Here is a 6,107-nt window from a genome sequence, read left to right on the forward strand (position 1 = left end):
AACAAAGGGCAATAACTCTATTATAAGCTAAAGGAGAGTTGCGGTTAGTGTACACTGCAGTTCCGTTCACTTTGCTTTACCATTGAATGACGTTTAATAAATTATATTTAGAAGTTTTCAAGTTATGCCCCGGACGGGAAAAAAGTAAGAAATTGCAATAACTAATACTATGTTATATGCTGAAAAGCCTGAAATAATGTTAATATGTTTCTTGCATTCTGTACCGTCTCTCACTGTGCTTTACCATTATTGCAGTTTAATTAAATTCCATCCAGTAGTTTTCAAGAAAAGCTCTAGACAAGAAAAAAATAACAAAGGGTCATTTTCTAAAATAGAGTTATGGTTCTTATTCAGTGCTTTTCATCTTAGGGACTAGACTATTGTGCTTTACCAGTGTATGAGTTTTAATGAAGTCCCATGAAGACGATTTCAAGTTATGCTCCGGACAAACAAATTGTAAAGGACCGGCAAACCGGCCGACCGACCACAGGAAGACTCCAATATACCCCTTCAATGTTTGTTGGAGTATAATGATAGTTTTAAAGTGATATTTTATTGCGCATGTTTTACAATGGCTGATAAAGCGCACTGAACTATCTCGGTGCGATAACCAGAAGTTTTAAGTCGAATAATAAAGGGCCATCATTCATAAGTCGAATTATCATGGGCCATTACTTGCATTAAACACAAAATAGAGTTTTCGAATGGATGAATGACATTCTTTAAATGAGTTGTCAAGTTGTTGCCAAGATATTGAATTTCATGTTCAATGATAAATGCCAACAATTTGCATTATATGCAAGATATATTAAATTCATTTTTTGAATTAAATGGGTTGGGTGGTTTGACATTCTATATTAGATCTAAATGCAATACATACAATTTAGCTAATATATAGACTAATGCACGCTTTCATGCAAAACCTTAAAACAATTTTGAGTTTAATAGTCGAATATAAAGAGATATACTTTGCATTAAAAGCTAAACAGAATATTCTTACTTGATAAATTAAAAACGATTACATGGATAAATCCCTTCCATGATGTCGTTATTGTCAAATAATCAAGGAAAATAATTTGCATTAATTGTGAGTCATCTTTACTTAATTCTTAAGTAGGTCAGTTGGTATGAAGCACTTGTATAAAATTTCAAGGCAATACATCCGGTAGGTGCTGAGATATTGACTTATCAAACCCACATTTGAATTCCCTAATTCTTAACCAGAACACGCATTGACTTCAAAACAATGAAAAGTAACTCAAAGGAATATCAACTTATAAATTAATTTTAAGTACTTACCGACCCCACGATCACCTGTAAACGAAGGAATCAATCCGAAGTAACAGTTCTAGCTCTTAAGATGTACGATGATGTCATTCAAATGCAACTAAGCCGAGCAATCAAGGGCCACAATTTGCCTGTCATGTAAGATAGAGATATATATATATATCTCAATTTATTAAGTAGGTCTGGTGGTTGGGGCCCATCTAAGTAAGTGATGATATATTAACTCATGCACGCCTAATAAAGGTCCATAATTTGCATTTTAGATGAAAGAGTGTGATCGCACTTGATTAACTAATTATGTTGGATTTTTGTAAATTTTCTGCCTAATTTTTCGTGGCAAGTCATGAAGTATTTGACTTAGATATGCTTATATGCGAACCCTTAACCAAAATTACTAATTCAAATAATGAAGGCAGTAATGCCTTATTTGCAAGGTAAAGTTATATGACTAGATACTTTCAGTAGGTTGGATGGTTAAAATACTGTTATGTTGGATCTCAATGCAAGAAATAACATAGTAGCTGAACTATTTACGATGAGTGCTTACATGAAAAACCTTTAACAGTAACTCAAGGTTGAATAATAAAACGGCAATGCTTTGCATTATATTAGAAATAGTGGTATGTCTGTTCATTAATTAAATAGGTTGGATGGTAGGATACTCTAGTTTTAAGTTCCAGTGCAATAAATTACATGTTTGCAGACAAACTGGCTTAAATGTGCTTACATGCCAAACCTTAACCAAGTCGTAAAGCTGATGCCGCAGCTAAGGTTAATAGTATTACACTCCTTATTCTTCAAAAAATCGAGCTAAAATGGTTATTTAATTTAAATGAAAATGTATGTACTCCTTCCGGCAAGTTGTTGTCCTGACATGGGTCCACATGCGAGAAACAGGGAATTTATATTTTGATACGTTTCGAGCCGTAAATTTATATGTTTAAAAACAACCGCTTTATTCAATAAATCACCGAAAAAATGAAACAAATTAATTTATTTTTGATGGATTGTGTAAACGGCTGAAGAAAACAAACACTTTCAAGTCTGTATCTTAATCCAGGACTTAAGTTTATTTAGAGACGTCATGAAAAAGTACCCAAGTTAGGTACCAAACACCTTTTGGATGAGGGGTGAATACTCAACCACTCTCACAGTCTTTATAATCCTGAAATGTCTAATATTTTTTTAGGCAAGCAAGCAGACTTTACTCTTACAACACACATCACCTGCACTTCCACCTCGATCAGTTTTAGAACAAAGTAGAAAGACAACTGTAACTACACATATGGTTATTGACAAGGACACGAAAAGACCATACCAAGTGATAAAAAGAAATGTAAATTTGGAAACGGACAAGTATTCTTGCTCTATATATGGTATAACAGTGCTGTCAGGAGGTGAGATCATTATAACCGACGATTCGAACAGAAAGGTAAAGCTGCTGTCAGCTGACTACACTGTGGTGGACCATGTCAGTGTTGCCGAGAGGCCGTTGGGCATCTGTGCTGTGGCTGACAACCAGGTCGCTGTCTGCAATGGAAAAAAGGCGGTTCAGGTCTACAAAGTCATGAACAGTCAACTCAAGATTGACAGAAAGTTGCAAGTAATAGTTATTCTTTATCATTTTACAATTCAATAAAGTTCACTTATTATAGTTATATTATTATTATTGTTTGTATGTTTTATCAACTTATTACGGATATTCCAGAACCTGAAACGTGTTATGTAAAGCAAAATTACCACAGAAGTGATGACTACTTTCTAAAGCAAGCCACACTGACCTAGGATGTTTTCTATTGATTCAGATATTAAGATGTAAATCACAATACGTGATTTGTGATCATTTCAAGGCGGGTAGTTTCAATATAATTCCCCAGTTCAAAAAAGGTTCCACTTAACATACCGAACACATTAAAAGCTTAAAGCGGAAGGACGTACCTACCGATTCGCACGACATGCCGTTTTCTCATCGTGAACATTGGTGCCAAGTTAGGCAAGTTATTTTAGAAAATCCAAGTTTTAGCCAAGACAACCCATCTACGAGAATGTTTGACCAATGACCAATGACGTCTACCTACTGATAAGGGTCTTACACGTGACATGTTGTACAATTATTTTTAAATACAATATTGGACGGATTGAAAAATGTACGCATGTCATTGCAACAACAATGTGAGGCTCAGCGCAAGCATGCTTGACAAAACAGACCATAGCTTGGCAAACTTGTCATTTCTAACTTTACACAATATTATACTTTGAAAGTGACCTCCACAGATTTTGAATATTCTACGTTTTTTATGGTTTTAGAAAAAAAAATCGTTTATTGAATTCATTTAGAAACAGTATTTTTCTTATATTGAATAATGAAATATATATATATATACTCCTTCATTACAGTGAAGTATCAACGTCAGATTCTGTAAACAAATGTATTTAAATAATAATTGATTAGGGATCGGCCACACTAAATCCATGTTGCGTTCCACGTATTCAAAGCACCGTTTTTGAGATGGAAAACCGACTAACCCTATTTACTGTGCATAGGAATTTTGTTAAGTTAATTTCCCTGTGTTTGAAGCTGTTATTCAAATCAATTAGAATGTCCCCATGCAGTAACTTCTTTTTAGTTTAAAGTAATGCTTCTTAGAAGAATGTAACAGATGCATTAAATATTAACCAACATAAAAATAGAAATGACTTGTGATTTTTATTTTCAAACTGAAATGTTGTTTTTCCACAAACATTTTCTTACACATTACTACTAGTGTAGACTGTGTAATGTTTGTAAAAAATACAATTTTTGGCTTTTCTTAGCACTGTAGAAGCTTTTTCTCAAAAGGCATTAATCCGACTGAAGTCATAAAAGTAACGACTAGAATTTGACCCGAATTAATCGATATGGACGATTACCTTAACCCAACTGAACTTTGACTCCTTGATGGGAGTGAAATTATGTTAAAAGTCATTTTTATAACTAAATAACAATTCCAGACAGGTTTATGATCGCGATCATCTTGGAATGTAAGACAGGGTTACACTAACTGACCGATGGATAGGGCTACTTTGATATCTGATTTCTTTAGGAACATTATTTGGGTGGAACTGAAACAACTTTGTAAACACATGCTACTGCCTGGCCGGTGATAATAAAGACTAAAAAACAAAATTAGATAAGGAAGAGGTAAAGCATAACAGCTGCTTAAAGTTTGATTCTATCAGTAAAACATGCACTGATTAGTTAGGCTGGCATCTGATATAAATAAACATTTTATTGAAATAAACGTGAACTGCTTGAATATAATGATTAATTTAGTCCGGAAAAAAATATGTTGTTAAAAAACCTTAATTAAAGAAAAGGGTAATAATGTAATATAAATTAAAATCTTCTGTTATATCTTTGTAGAAAATTGGTTTATCCTTCTCTGTCATACTCAAAACCATTGAGTTACTGGAAACTAGTTTAACAAAAATGTCTCCTTAGATCAAACGGGCTGAAGCTAAAAAAGTATTCAAAAAGTTCATCGGAAAAAATGGTGAAAAATCTTATTTTACATACATTATAACAGGTTTATTTGCCTGCTTTATATCTTTTAAAACATGCACATGCATTTGTAATTTAGTTTCGCTCGTTCGCTCCATTACTTTTCCCAAATATCTGTAGAGAAAAATATCTTGGACTGGCCTTCATTTTGAACAACTGCCTGTCCTGTATTTCCAATCCATGTGTTTTCATTCTGCAAAAATAATACAAGATATATTTTAATAACCATTAGTTATGCTAATGGCATAACTCAGTATTAGTATTCTGTGCAAGTGAACATGTGTTATATTTCAGATGGACCACGTGTGCAAGTATGTGTCGTACATGGCGGGTCAGCTGTATGTATCATCTAAGGATACGGTATATCAGTACACACTGGCTGGGCAGAGGGTGAGACAGGTCTACACAGTGGATGGAGAGTATGTGAGTGGGATTGCAGTAAGCCCAGACGAGGACAGACTCTACGTTACTGACGTTGATAATAACCAATTAGTGATTGTTAACTTACAGGGCCAAGTGTTGGCCAAGCGAAAGGATGCAGACCTGCAATACCCAAAAAGTGTGTGTGTGTCCCCTAGAGGACGCATGACTGTGTATGGTAGGAAGTCCCACACCATCCTGCAGGTGGACAGGTCGGACAAACATAAGCTGTCCACACTAGCTGACAAGAAGGATGGTGTGGACAGTCCTCTTTCAGTGTGTTTTGACAGCAGGACAAGCTTCCTTCTTGTAGGGCAACAGGATAATAACGATATATTAGTGTTAAAACAGTAATAACAACTATAAAGGAAAAGTTGTTCAGTTCCTTGGTTGTACTTTTGAAATATTGTAGAGGCGCGAACATTTTAGCAACGACCATTCCTCTCGCAATTGAATACTTATAGAAAAAAGTGCAAGATAAAGCTTATTCAAGTTCAAATAGGAATCACTGCCAACACACATTGAATAATCAGTGAACTGATAGATAACATAGAACATTCCCTGCTGTGTTTCATCTGCCTAAACATGACTTAACTACGTGTTGGTAATTCTATTGAATTGAATTGCTATCTCAATTTCATCAATGTACAATAATATAACGAAACTATGTATAATAAGAACAAGATATCGAAAACCATATGTTTTACAATTTGATGTGCAATTCTAATATATAAATAAAATCCAGGACCATCAACCAAGCAGAGCTACTTCTGGCTAAAATATACTCATAACAGCATAACAATGTACAGTTCTGATCAAGTCTCATTGCTTGTCTTACAATCAAAGGGATCAATACAGA

This window comes from Mya arenaria, chromosome 11 (assembly GCF_026914265.1).
Source record: "Mya arenaria isolate MELC-2E11 chromosome 11, ASM2691426v1".
Lineage (NCBI taxonomy): Eukaryota > Metazoa > Mollusca > Bivalvia > Myida > Myidae > Mya > Mya arenaria.